Consider the following 16025-nt stretch of genomic DNA (forward strand, 5'->3'; position numbering starts at 1 on the left):
ATACAAACCATGTGAAATATATAACCACCAAAGACGTATGGAAGACCAGGAGAAGACTACTCAACATTGTGCCATAACCTACATGGGAAAAGGATGCGAGGAAAAATAGATACCTGTATATGTGTGAAAGAACCACATCTTGCACACCTAGAGCAAACAAACCATTGTAATCAAATTTGCTGGGATAAAAAATAAAACGTAAATTACAAATATGAACAAGAAGTAATGAGACATAAACTTAAAGGGCTTTTTCCTGGCATATTCCATTCTAATATACAACCTAGAACACCACTTCCATTAAGGCTCTGTTTCCCTAGTAACCAAATTTGGTAAAGGAGAAATGATGCCACCTTGTGGCCGTTACCTGCAAGAGCAGCTTTAAACTCACAGCTAATGGTCACTTAACATTCACAAGACTCAGGGCTGTAAAGGACACCTGCCCTAAAAAATTGTGCTGAAGTACGGAATGGACAAAAAAATTCAAAACAGGCAAAAGTTTCAAGAAGAGATTATGAAGAGTTAAGTTTTACTCACACTCTTTTTTTTAAAAAAAGGAACATGGATAAAAGCTCAACCTCAGGGAGTGTTAGACGCATGCAATCTAATCTACAAAAGGTTTCAACTTACACCAATCGACTGACCATCAGCAAAAAGTCTACAAACAATAAATGCTGAAGGGGTTTTACAGAACTGTGTACCCTCAACCTGCTGGTGAGACGTAAAAGGATAACAGCCAATAATGAGAACAGAAAGGAGCTGTGTTTAAAAGTAAAAATGGAGGTACCATTCAATCCAGCAGGCGCACCATTGGACCTCTCACCTGAGAAGACAAGAATCGAGAAGACACAGGCCGCAAAAGCTGCAGTGCAGCCTTATTCACAATAGCCAAGACCGTGAAGCAATCAAAATATCCAACAAGAGGTGAATAGATAAAGAAGAAGTGGTCCATGTACACAATGGAATATTAGCCATGGAAAACAATGAACCATTGCTCTCTGAGGCACCACAAATGAGTGTGGAGATAATCATGAAACATGAGGTAAGTCGGAAAGCAAAAGACCTATATTCTATGATATCACTTATAGGCGTTATCTAATAACTGACACAAATGAACATATTTCCACAGAGAAAGACACTCACAGACTTAGAAAACAAACTATGCTCATCTAAAAGGAACGGTGGGGGGAATGAATAAATTAAGATTAGCGTTACTATATGTATACAAACACATATTATATACATATCTCAAAACTACCGACCATATAGCAAGGGAGGTCTGCGGAACCCTGTGTAACATTTTACATGGGAAGAGGATCTGTACTTGAATAGACATATATAATCTACAAATGAACCAGATTGTGTACACCTAGGACAAACAATATTCTAAGCTTTACTCAAATTTTAAAAAAATTTTTATACCAAGAAGAAATAATGAGACATAAACTTATGGGCTTTTCTCCATGCACATTCCAACGTAATTTACAACCTAGGAACACGACTTCCAGAAAGGCTCTGCTGCCCTAGTACCCAGATTTGGGAATGGAGAAATGCTGCCTGCTTGAGGCCACTTCCCACAAATCAGCTTTAAACTATTGCTAAAGGTCTCTAAATATTCACCAAACTTGCAGTTCGGTAAATGACACCTGCTCTCTAAAAAAATTCTGGGGTGGAAAATTGACCAAAAAATTCAAAAGAGGGCAACCTTCCAAGAAGACCATATCAAGAGTTATATTGTACTCCTAACTGTTTCCTTTTTTTAACAGAAAAGAAAACGGCGCAGAAAAATGATGAGTTTTACGAATTTTCAGAGACATGCAAACCCAAATTACAAAAACCTATCAGCTCACAGCAGCCAGAAGGGCCATTAGCATAAATGCTGCAAACAATAAATGCTGAAACGATTGTGGAGAAATGTGTACCCTCGATTCTATAGGGGACATGGTAAGTGCCACTAATGAAAACACAAAGAAGGTGCTTTGAAAAGGGAAATACGGTGCTACCAGTCAGTCAATCACAACCACTGCTTGGCCTATCACCTGAGAAAATGAGAATCAAAAAGTCACAGGCTGGCAATCCTGCACTCCAACAATACTTACCTTAGCCAACACTTGGAAGCAATGAAAATGTCCATCAACCGAGGAATGCACAAAGTAGAAGTGGTCCACGTACACAGTGGAAAATTACTCCAATAAAAAATAAAACTTACATTTAAAAATCCAAGGAAAGTAAGGAGACATCAGCTTGTGTGGGTTTGTCCAGGCACACTCCACGCTAATATATAACCGAGAAACACCACAGGCTGCAAGGGCTTTTCCCGAGTTACCAGGGTGGGGAACATAGAAAGGCTGCTGCCCTCTGGCAGTTACCTGCAAAAACAGCTTTAAGCCTGTGCTAATGGTCATTTCATAGGAACAAGTACTGCAGAACTGTAAATGAAACCTGCCCTCAAAATGTCTTGAGGGAGGTAATGGCCAATACATTTCAAAATGTGACACATACTTTAAGAGAACACTTTGAAGAACTAAGGGGTAATCACAGCTTGAAAAATAAAAAAGGACATGCCTTCAAGCTCATTTTCAATGGATTATGAGGCACGTGCGAATTCAACCACAAAGAGGTATCAGATCACACTTGTCAGAATAACCACCAGCAAGAAAACTACAAACAATAAATGCTGAAGGTGTTGTAGAGAAATGCATACCCTCAACTTCAAGGGGGACGTAACTTGGAAAGGGCCACGAACTAGAACAGAATGGAGGTGCCTTAAAAAGGTAAACATTGAGCTACCATATGATCCAGCAGGCCCACTTCTCGACCTATAATCTAAGAGGAGAGAATTGGAAAGACAGAGGCAGGAAATCTGCATTGCACAGTATTACAATAGCCAAGATATGGAAGTAACGAAAAAGGCCACCAACAGATGGATGGACAAAGAAGAACTCCTCCATGTACAGATGGAATATTCGCTAGTGAAAAAAATGAAACAATGCCATTTGCAGCACCATAGATGAGTCTAGACGTAATCATGCCACCTGTAGTAAGTGAGAAAGCAAAAGACACATATCCTATCATATCACTTTTAGGAGTTACTTAAAAATTGATACCAATGAAGATATTTCCACAGAGAGAGGCAATCGCAGATTCATTTAAAAACTTATGGTTCACCAAATAGAAAGGGATGAGGATTGGATACATTACCATATTGGGGTTAACAGAGATATACAAACCATGTGAAATATATAACCACCAAAGACGTATGGAAGACCAGGAGAAGACTACTCAACATTCTGTTATAACCTAAATGGGAAAAGGATGCGAGGAAGAATAGATACACATATATGTGTGAAAGAACCACATCTTGCACACCAAGAAGAAACAAACCATTGTAATCAAATTTGCTGGGATAAAAAATAAAAAGTAAATTACAAATATGAACAAGAAGTAATGAGACATAAACTTAAAGGGCTTTTTCCTGGCACATTCCATTTTAATTTACAACCTAGAACACCACTTCCATTAAGGCTCTGTTTCCCTAGTAACCAAATTTGGTAAAGGAGAAATGCTGCCACCTTGTGGCCGTTTCCTGCAAGAGCAGCTTTAAAGTCACAGCTAATGGTCACTTAACATTCACAAGGACTCAGGGCTGTAAAGGACACCTGCCCTAAAAAATTGAGCTGAAGTAGGGAATGGACAAAAAAATTCAAAACAGGCAAATGTTTCAAGAAGAGATTATGAAGACTTAAGTTTTACTCACACACTTTTAAAAAAAAAGGAAAATGGATAAAAGCTCAACCTCAGGGAGTGTTAGACGCATGCAATCTAATCTACAAAAAGTTTCAACTTACATCAGTCGAATGACCATCAGCAAAAAGTCTATAAACAATAAATGCTGAAGGGGTTTTAGAGAACTGTGTACCCTCTACCTGCTGGTGAGACGTAAAACGGTAACAGCCAATAATGAGAACCGAAAGGAGCTGTGTTTAAAAGTAAAAATGGAGGTACCATTCAATCCAGCAGGCGCACCATTGGACCTCTCACCTGAGAAGACAAGAATGGAGAAGACACAGGCCGCAAAAGCTGCAGTGCAGCCTTATTCACTATAGCCAAGACGGTGAAGCAACCAAAATGTCCACCAACAGGTGAATGGATAAAGAAGAAGTGCTCCATGTACACAATGGATTATTAGCCATGGAAGACAATGAACCATTGCTCTTTGACGCACCACAAATGAGTCTGGAGATAATCACGAAACATGAGGTAACTCGGAAAGCAAAAGACCTGTATTCTATGATATCACTTATAGGCGTTGTCTAATAACTGACACAAATGAACATATTTCCACAGAGAAAGACACTCACAGATTTAGAAAACTATGCTCATCTAAAAGGAAAGGTGGAGTGAATGGATAAATTAAGATTAGTGTTACTATATGTATACAAACACATATTATATACATATCTCAAAAATACTGACCATACAGCAAGGAAGTCTGCGGAACCCTCTGTAATATTTTACATGGGAAGAGGATCTGTACTTGAATAGACATATATAATGTACAGATGAACCAGATTGTTTACACCTAGGAGAAACAATATTCTAAGCTTTACCCCAATTAAAAAAATTTTTAAAACCAAGAAGAAATAATGAGACATAAACTTATGGGGGTTTCTCCATGCACATTCCAATGTAATTTACAACCTAGGAACACGACTTCCAGAAAGGCTCTGCTGCCCTAGTAACCAGATTTGGGAATGGAGAAATGCTGCCTCCTTTAGGCCACTTCCCACAACAGCAGCTTTAAACGCATTGCTAAAGGTCACTAAATATTCACCAAACTTGCAGTTCGGGAAATGACACCTGCTCTCTAAAAAAAGTCTGAGGTGGACAATCGACCAAAAATTCAAAAGAGTGCAACCTTCCAAGAAGACAATATCAACAGTTATAATGTACTCCCATTTGTTTCCTTTTTGTAACAGAAAAGAAAACGGCGGAGAAAAATGATGAGTTTTACGAATTTTCAAAGACATGCAAACCCAAATTACAAAACCCTATCAGCTCACAGCAGCCAGTAGGGGCATTGGCATAAATTCTGCAAACAATAAATGCTGAAGCGATTGTGGAGAAATGTGTACCCTCGATTCTAAAGGGGACGTAATAAGTGCCACTAATGAAAACACAAAGAAGGTGCTTTGAAAAGGGAAAAACGGTGCAACCAGTCAGTCAATCACACCCACTGCTGGGCCTATCACCTGAGAAAATGAGAATCAAAAAGTCACAGGCTGGCAATCCTGCACTAAAACAATATTTACCATAGCCAACACTTGGAAGCAATGAAAATGTCCATCAACCGAGGAATGCACAAAGTAGAAGTGGTCCACGTACACAGTCGAAAATTACTCCAATAAAAAATAAAAATTACATTTAAAAATCCAACAAAAATAAGGAGACATCAGCTTGTGTGGGTTTGTCCAGGCACACTCCACTCTAATTTATAACCGAAAAACCCCACAGGCCGCAAGGGCTTTTCCCTAGTTACCAGGGTGGGGAAAATAGAAAGGCTGCTGCCCTCTGGCAGTTAACTGCAAAAGCAGCTTTAAAGCCTTTGCTAATGGTCATTTCATAGGAACAAGTACTGCAGAACTGTAAATGAAAACTGCCCTCAAAATGCCTTGAGGGAGGTAATGGCCAAAACATTTCAAAATGTGACACATACTTTAAGAGAACACTTTGAAGAACTAAGGGGTAATCACAGCTTGAAAAATAAAAAGGACATGCCTTAAAGCTCAATTTCAACGGATTTTGAGGCACATGCGAATTCAACCACAAAGAGGTATCAGCTCACAATTGCCAGAGTAACCATCAGCAAGAAAACTACAAACAATAAATGCTGAAGGTGTTGTGGAGAAATGTATACCCTCAACTTCAAGGGGGACGTAAGTTGGAAAGGGCCACAGATGAGAACAGAATGGAGGTGCCTTAAAAAGATAAACATTGAGCTACCATATGACCTAGCAGGCCCACTCCTCGACCTATAATCTAAGAAGACAGAATTGGAAAGACACAGGCAGGCAAATCTGCATTGCACAGTATCACAATAGCCAAGATATGGAAGTAACCAAAAAGGCCACCAACAGATGGATGGACAAAGAAGAACTCCTCCATGTACAGATGGAATATTCGCTAGTGAAAAAAATGAAACAATGCCATTTGCAGCACCATAGATGAGTCTAGACATAATCATGCCACCTGTAGTAAGTGAGAAAGCAAAAGACACATATCCTATCATACCACATTTAGGAGTTACTTAAAAATTGATACCAATGAATTTATTTCAACAGAGAGAGGCAATCGCAGATTCATTTGAAAACTTATGTTTCACCAAATAGAAAGGGATGAGGATTGGATACATTACCATATTGGGGTTAACAGAGATATACAAACCATGTGAAATGTATAACCACCAAAGACGTACGGAAGACCAGGAGAAGACTACTCAACATTCTGTCATAACCTAAATGGGAAAAGGATGCGAGGAAGAATAGATACACATATATGTGTGAAAGAACCACATCTTGCACACCAAGAAGAAACAAACCATTGTAATCAAATTTGCTGGGATAAAAAATAAAAAGTAAATTACAAATATGAACATGAAGTAATGAGACATAAACTTAAAGGGATTTTCCTGGCACATTCCATTTTAATTTACAACCTAGAACACCACTTCCATTAAGGCTCTGTTTCCCTAGTAACCAAATTTGGTAAAGGAGAAATGCTGCCACCTTGTGGCCGTTTCCTGCAAGAGCAGCTTTAAACTCACAGCTAATGGTCACTTAACATTCACAAGGACTCAGGGCTGTAAGGACGCCTGCCCTAAAAAATTGTGCTGAAGTAGGGAATGGACAAAAAATTTCAAAACAGGCAAATGTTTCAAGAAGAGAATATGAAGAGTTACGTTTTACTGACGCTCTTTAAAAAAAAAAGGAAAATGGATAAAAGCTCAACCTCAGGGAGTGTTAGACCCATGCAATCTAATCTACAAAAAGTTTTCAACTTACACCAATCGACTGACCATCAGCAAAAAGTCTACGAACAATAAATGCTGAAGGGGTTTTAGAGAACTGTGAACCCTCTACCTGCTGTTGAGACGTAAAAGGGTAACAGCCAATAATGAGAATAGAAAGGAGCTGTGTTTAAAAGTAAAAATGGAGGTACCATTCAATCCAGCAGGCACACCATTGGACCTCTCATCTGAGAAGACAAGAATCGAGAAGACACAGGCCGCAAAAGCTGCAGTGCAGCCTTATTCACAATAGCCAAGACCGTGAAGCAATCAAAATATCCAACAAGAGGTGAATGGATAAAGAAGAAGTGGTCCATGTACACAATGGAATATTGGCCATGGAAAACAATGAACCATTGCTGTCTGAGGCACCACAAATGAGTCTGGAGATAATCACGAAACATGAGGTAAGTCCAAAAGCAAAAGACCTATATTCTATGATATCACTTATAGGCGTTATCTAATAACTGACACAAATGAACATATTTCCACAGAGAAAGACACTCACAGACTTAGAAAACAAACTATGCTCATCTAAAAGGAAAGGTGGAGTGAATGGATAAATTAAGATTAGTGTTACTATATGTATACAAACACATATTATATACATATCTCAAAAAGACTGACCATATAGCAAGGGAGGTCTGCGGAACATTCTGTAACATTTTACATGGGAAGAGGATCTGTACTTGAATAGACATATATAATCTATAAATGAACCAGATTGTGTACACCTAGGACAAACAATATTCTAAGCTTTACCACAATTAAAAAAAATTTTAAAACCAAGAAGAAATAATGAGACATAAACTTATGGGGGTTTCTCCATGCACATTCCAATGTAATTTACAACCTAGGAACACGACTTCCAGAAAGGCTCTGCTGCCCTAGTAACCAGATTTGGGAATGGAGAAATGCTGCCTGCTTGAGGCCACTTCCCACAACAGCAGCTTTAAACCCATTTCTAAAGGTCAATAAATATTCACCAAACTTGCAGTTCGGGAAATGACACCTGCTCTCTAAAAAAACTCTGGGGTGGAAAATCGACCAAAAAATTCAAAAGAGGGCAACCTTCTAAGAAGACAATTTCAAGAGTTATAATGTACTCCCATTTGTTTCCTTTTTGTAACAGAAAAGAAAACGGCGGAGAAAAATAATGAGTTTTACGAATTTTCAAATACATGCAAACCCAAATTACAAAAACCTATCAGCTCACAGCAGCCAGTAGGGCCATTTGCATAAATGCTGCAAACAATAAATGCTGAAGCGATTGTGGAGAAATGCGTACCCTCGATTCTAAGGGGGACGTGGTAAGAGCCACTAATGAAAACACAAAGGAGGTGCTTTGAAAAGGGAAACAAGGGGCTACCAGTCAGTCAATCACACACACTGCTGGGCCTATCACCTGAGAAAATGAGAATCAAAAAGTCACAGGCTGGCAATTCTGCACTCCAAAAATATTTACCATAGCCAACACTTGGAAGAAATGAAAATGTCCATCAACCGAGGAATGCACAAAGTAGAAGTGGTCCACGTACACAGTGGAAAATTACTCCAATAAAAAATAAAAATTACATTTAAAAATCCAACAAAAGTAAGGAGACATCAGCTTGTGTGGGGTTCTCCAGGCACACTCCACTCTAATTTTTAACCGAGAAACACCACAGGCCGCAAGGTCTTTTCCCTAGTTACCAGGGTGGGGAACATAGAAAGGCTGCTGCCCTCTGGCAGTTACCTGCAAAAGCAGCTTTAAAGCCCGTGCTAATGGTCATTTCATAGGAACAAGTACTGCAGAACTGTAAATGAAACTTGCCCTCAAAATGACTTGAGGGAGGTAATGGCCAAAATATTTCAAATGGTGACACATACTTTAAGAAAACACTTTGAAGAAATAAGCTCTAATCATAGCTGGAAAAATAAAAAGGACATGTCTAAAAGCTCAATTTCAACGCATTATGAGACACATGCAAATTCAACCACAAAGAGGTATCAGCTCACACCACTCAGAATAACCATCAGCAAAAACTACAAAGAATAAATGCTGAAGGTGCTGGGAAGAAATGCATACCCTCAACTTTATGTGGGACGTAACCTGGAAAGAGCCACTAAAGAGAACAGAATAGAGGTGCCTTTAAAAGGTAAACACTGAGCTACCATAGGATCCAGCAGACCTATTCCTGGACCTATAAACTAAGAAGACAGAATTGGAAGGACACAGGTATGCAAATCTGCATTGCATAGTATTACAATAGCCAAGATACGGAAGTAACCAAAAAGTCCACCGACAGATGGGCGGACAAAGAAGAACTGCTACCTGTACAGATGGAATATGAGCTAGTGAAAAAATGAAACAATGCCATTTGCAGCACCATAGATGAGTCTAGTCGTAATCACGCCACCTGTAGTAAGTGAGAAAGCAAAAGACACATATCCTATCATATCACTTTTAGGAGTTACTTAAAAATTGATACCAATGAAGATATTTCCACAGAGAGAGGCAATCGCAGATTCATTTAAAAACTTATGGTTCACCAAATAGAAAGGGATGAGGATTGGATACATTACCATATTGGGGTTAACAGAGATATACAAACCATGTGAAATATATAACAACCAAAGACGTACGGAAGACCAGGAGAAGACTACTCAACATTGTGCCATAACCTACATGGGAAAAGGATGCGAGGAAAAATAGATACCTGTATATGTGTGAAAGAACCACATCTTGCACACCTAGAGCAAACAAACGATTGTAATCAAATTTGCTGGGATAAAAAATAAAAAGTAAATTACAAATATGAACAAGAAGTAATGAGACATAAACTTAAAGGGCTTTTTCCTGGCATATTCCATTCTAATATACAACCTAGAACACCACTTCCATTAAGGCTCTGTTTCCCTAGTAACCAAATTTGGTAAAGGAGAAATGCTGCCACCTTGTGGCCGTTTCCAGCAAGAGCAGCTTTAAACTCACAGCTAATGGTCACTTAACATTCACAAGGACTCAGGGCTGTAAAGGACACCTGCCCTAAAAAATTGTGCTGAAGTAGGGAATGGACAAAAAAATTCAAAACAGGCAAATGTTTCAAGAAGAGATTATGAAGACCTAAGTTTTACTCACACACTTTTAAAAAAAAAGGAAAATGGATAAAAGCTCAACCTCAGGGAGTGTTAGACGCATGCAATCTAATCTACAAAAAGTTTCAACTTACATCAGTCGAATGACCATCAGCAAAAAGTCTATAAACAATAAATGCTGAAGGGGTTTTAGAGAACTGTGTACCCTCTACCTGCTGGTGAGACGTAAAACGGTAACAGCCAATAATGAGAACCGAAAGGAGCTGTGTTTAAAAGTAAAAATGGAGGTACCATTCAATCCAGCAGGCGCACCATTGGACCTCTCACCTGAGAAGACAAGAATGGAGAAGACACAGGCCGCAAAAGCTGCAGTGCAGCCTTATTCACAATAGCCAAGACCGTGAAGCAATCAAAATGTCCACCAACAGGTGAATGGATAAAGAAGAAGTGGTCCATGTACACAATGGAATATTAGCCATGGAAGACAATGAACCATTGCTCTTTGACGCACCACAAATGAGTCTGGAGATAATCAGGAAACATGAGGTAACTCGGAAAGCAAAAGACCTGTATTCTATGATATCACTTATAGGCGTTATCTAATAACTGACACAAATGAACATATTTCCACAGAGAAAGACACTCACAGACTTAAAAAACAAACTATGCTCATCTAAAAGGAAAGGTGGAGTGAATGGATAAATTAAGATTAGTGTTACTATATGTATACAAACACATATTATATACATATCTCAAAAATACCGACCATACAGCAAGGAAGTCTGCGGAACCCTCTGTAATATTTTACATGGGAAGAGGATCTGTACTTGAATAGACATATATAACGTACAAATGAACCAGATTATTTACACCTAGGACAAACAATATTCTAAGCTTTACCCCAATTAAAAAAATTTTTAAAACCAAGAAGAAATAATGAGACATAAACTTATGGGGGTTTCTCCATGCACATTCCAATGTAATTTACAACCTAGGAACATGACTTCAAGAAAGGCTCTGCTGCCCTAGTAACCAGATTTGGGAATGGAGAAATGCTGCCTCCTTTAGGCCACTTCCCACAACAGCAGCTTTAAACGCATTGCTAAAGGTCACTAAATATTCACCAAACTTGCAGTTCGGGGAATGACACCTGCTCTCTAAAAAAACTCTGGGGTGGAAAATCGACCAAAAAATTCAAAAGAGGGCAACCTTCCAAGAAGACAATATCAAGAGTTAGAATGTACTCCCATTTGTTTCCTTTTTTTAACAGAAAAGAAAACGGCGGAGAAAAATGATGAGTTTTACGAATTTTCAAAGACATGCAAACCCAAAGTACAAAACCCTATCAGCTCACAGCAGCTAGTAGGGCCATTAGCATAAATTCTGCAAACAATAAATGCTGAAGCGATTGTGGAGAAATGTGTACCCTCGATTCTAAAGGGGACGTGGTAAGTGCCACTAATGAAAACACAAAGAAGGTGCTTTGAAAAGGGAAAAACGGTGCTACCAGTCAGTCAATCACACCCACTGCTGGGCCTATCACCTGAGAAAATGAGAATCAAAAAGTCACAGGCTGGCAATCCTGCACTAAAACAATATTTACCATAGCCAACACTTGGAAGCAATGAAAATGTCCATCAACCGAGGAATGCACAAAGTAGAAGTGGTCCACGTACACAGTCGAAAATTACTCCAATAAAAAATAAAAATTACATTTAAAAATCCAACAAAAATAAGGAGACATCAGCTTGTGTGGGTTTGTCCAGGCACACTCCACTCTAATTTATAACCGAGAAATCCCACAGGCCGCAAGGGCTTTTCCCTAGTTACCAGAGTGGGGAAAATAGAAAGGCTGCTGCCCTCTGGCAGTTACCTGCAAAAGCAGCTTTAAAGCCTGTGCTAATGGTCATTTCATAGGAACAAGTACTGCAGAACTGTAAATGAAACCTGCCCTCAAAATGTCTTGAGGGAGGTAATGGCCAAAACATTTCAAAATGTGACACATACTTTAAGAGAACACTTTGAAGAACTAAGGGGTAATCACAGCTTGAAAAATAAAAAGGACATGCCTTAAAGCTCAATTTCAACGGATTTTGAGGCACATGCGAATTCAACCACAGAGAGGTATCAGCTCACAATTGCCAGAGTAACCATCAGCAAGAAAACTACAAACAATAAATGGTGAAGGTGTTGTGGAAAAATGTATACCCTCAACTTCAAGTGGGACGTAAGTTGGAAAGGGCCACAGATGAGAACAGAAAGGAGGTGCCTTAAAAAGGTAAACATTGAGCTACCATATGACCTAGCAGGCCCACTCCTCGACCTATAATCTAAGAAGACAGAATTGGAAAGACACAGGCAGGTAAATCTGCATTGCACAGTATCACAATAGCCAAGATATGGAAGTAACCAAAAAGTCCACCAACAGATGGGTGGACACAGAAGAACTCCTCCATGTACAGATGGAATATTCACTACTGAAAAAAATGAAACAATGCCATTTGCAGCACCATAGATGAGCCTAGACGTAATCACGCCTCCTGTAGTAAGTGAGAAAGCAAAAGACACATATCCTATCATATCACTTTTAGGAGTTACTTAAAAATTGATACCAATGAAGATATTTCCACAGAGAGAGGCAATCGCAGATTCATTTAAAAACTTATGGTTCACCAAATAGAAAGGGATGAGGATTGGATACATTACCATATTGGGGTTAACAGAGATATACAAACCATGTGAAATATATAACCACCAAAGACGTACGGAAGACCAGGAGAAGACTACTCAACATTGTGCCATAACCTACATGGGAAAAGGATGCGAGGAAAAATAGATACCTGTATATGTGTGAAAGAACCACATCTTGCAAACCTAGAGCAAACAAACCATTGTAATCAAATTTGCTGGGATAAAAAATAAAAAGTAAATTACAAATATGAACAAGAAGTTATGAGACATAAACTTAAAGGGCTTTTTCCTGGCATATTCCATTCTAATATACAACCTAGAACACCACTTCCATTAAGGCTCTGTTTCCCTAGTAACCAAATTTGGTAAAGGAGAAATGCTGCCACCTTGTGGCCGTTTCCTGCAAGAGCAGCTTTAAACTCACAGCTAATGGTCACTTAACATTCACAAGGACTCAGGGCTGTAAAGGACACCTGCCCTAAAAAATTGTGCTGAAGTAGGGAATGGACAAAAAAATTCAAAACAGGCAAATGTTTCAAGAAGAGATTATGAAGACTTAAGTTTTACTCACACACTTTTAAAAAAAAAGGAAAATGGATAAAAGCTCAACCTCAGGGAGTGTTAGACGCATGCAATCTAATCTACAAAAAGTTTCAACTTACATCAGTCGAATGACCATCAGCAAAAAGTCTATAAACAATAAATGCTGAAGGGGTTTTAGAGAACTGTGTACCCTCTACCTGCTGGTGAGACGTAAAACGGTAACAGCCAATAATGAGAACCGAAAGGAGCTGTGTTTAAAAGTAAAAATGGAGGTATCATTCAATCCAGCAGGCGCCCCATTGGACCTCTCACCTGAGAAGACAAGAATGGAGAAGATACAGGCCGCAAAAGCTGCAGTGCAGCCTTATTCACAATAGCCAAGACAGTGAAGCAACCAAAATGTCCACCAACAGGTGAATGGATAAAGAAGAAGTGGTCCATGTACACAATGGAATATTAGCCATGGAAGACAATGAACCATTGCTCTTTGACGCACCACAAATGAGTCTGGAGATAATCACGAAACATGAGGTAACTCGGAAAGCAAAAGACCTGTATTCTATGATATCACTTATAGGCGTTATCTAATAACTGACACAAATGAACATATTTCCACAGAGAAAGACACTCACAGATTTAGAAAACTATGCTCATCTAAAAGGAAAGGTGGAGTGAATGGATAATTTAAGATTAGTGTTACTATATGTATACAAACACATATTATATACATATCTCAAAAATACCGACCATACAGCAAGGAAGTCTGCGGAACCCTCTGTAATATTTTACATGGGAAGAGGATCTGTACTTGAATAGACATATATAATGTACAAATGAACCAGATTGTTTACACCTAGGACAAACAATATTCTAAGCTTTACCCCAATTAAAAAAAAATTTTAAAACCAAGAAGAAATAATGAGACATAAACTTAAGGGGGTTTCTCCATGCACATTCCAATGTAATTTACAACCTAGGAACATGACTTCCAGAAAGGCTCTGCTGCCCTAGTAACCAGATTTGGGAATGGAGAAATGCTGCCTCCTTTAGGCCACTTCCCACAACAGCAGCTTTAAACGCATTGCTAAAGGTTACTAAATATTCACCAAACTTGCAGTTCGGGAAATGACACCTGCTCTCTAAAAAAAGTCTGAGGTGGAAAATCGACCAAAAAATTCAAAAGAGGGCAACCTTCCAAGAAGACAATATCAAGAGTTATAATGTACTCCCCTTTGTTTCCTTTTTTTAACAGAAAAGAAAACGGCGGAGAAAAATGATGAGTTTTACGAATTTTCAAAGACATGCAAACCCAAATTACAAAACCCTATCAGCTCACAGCAGCCAGTAGGGGCATTGGCATAAATTCTGCAAACAATAAATGCTGAAGCGATTGTGGAGAAATGTGTACCCTCGATTCTAAAGGGGACGTAATAAGTGCCACTAATGAAAACACAAAGAAGGTGCTTTGAAAAGGGAAAAACGGTGCTACCAGTCAGTCAATCACACCCACTGCTGGGCCTATCACCTGAGAAACTGAGAATCAAAAAGTCACAGGCTGGCAATCCTGCACTCCAACAATATTTACCATAGCCAACACTTGGAAAAAATGAAAATGTCCATCAACCGAGGAATGCACAATGTAGAAGTGGTCCATGTACACAGTGGAAAATTACTCAAATAAAAAATAAAAATTACATTTCAAAATCCAACAAAAATAAGGAGACATCAGCTTGTGTGGGTTTGTCCAGGCACACTCCACTCTAATTTATAACCGAGAAACCCCAAAGGCCACAAGGGCTTTTCCCCAGTTACCAGGGTGGGGAAAATAGAAAGGCTGCTGCCCTCTGGCAGTTACCTGCAAAAGCAGCTTTAAAGCCTGTGCTAATGGTCATTTCATAGGAACAAGTACTGCAGAACTGTAAATGAAACCTGCCCTCAAAATGTCTTGAGGGAGGTAATGGACAAAACATTTCAAAATGTGACACATACTTTAAGAGAACACTTTGAAGAACTAAGGGGTAATCACAGCTTGAAAAATAAAAAGGACATGCCTTAAAGCTCAATTTCAACGGATTTTGAGGCACATGCGAATTCAACCACAAAGAGGTATCAGCTCACAATTGCCAGAGTAACCATCAGCAAGAAAACTACAAACAATAAATGCTGAAGGTGTTGTGGAGAAATGAATACCCTCAACTTCAAGTGGGACGTAACTTGGAAAGGGCCACGAACTAGAACAGAATGGAGGTGCCTTAAAAAGGTAAACATTGAGCTACCATATGATCCAGCAGGCCCACTCCTCGACCTATAATCTAAGAGGAGAGAATTGGAAAGACAGAGGCAGGAAATCTGCATTGCACAGTATTACAATAGCCAAGATATGGAAGTAACGAAAAAGGCCACCAACAGATGGATGGACAAAGAAGAACTCCTCCATGTACAGATGGAATATTCGCTAGTGAAAAAAATGAAACAATGCCATTTGCAGCACCATAGATGAGTCTAGACGTAATCATGCCACCTGTAGTAAGTGAGAAAGCAAAAGACACATATCCTATCATATCACTTTTAGGAGTTACTTAAAAATTGATACCAATGAAGATATTTCCACAGAGAGAGGCAATCGCAGATTCATTTGAAAACTTATGGT

Source organism: Eschrichtius robustus, chromosome 7, assembly GCF_028021215.1.
Source record: "Eschrichtius robustus isolate mEscRob2 chromosome 7, mEscRob2.pri, whole genome shotgun sequence".
Classification (NCBI taxonomy): domain Eukaryota; kingdom Metazoa; phylum Chordata; class Mammalia; order Artiodactyla; family Eschrichtiidae; genus Eschrichtius; species Eschrichtius robustus.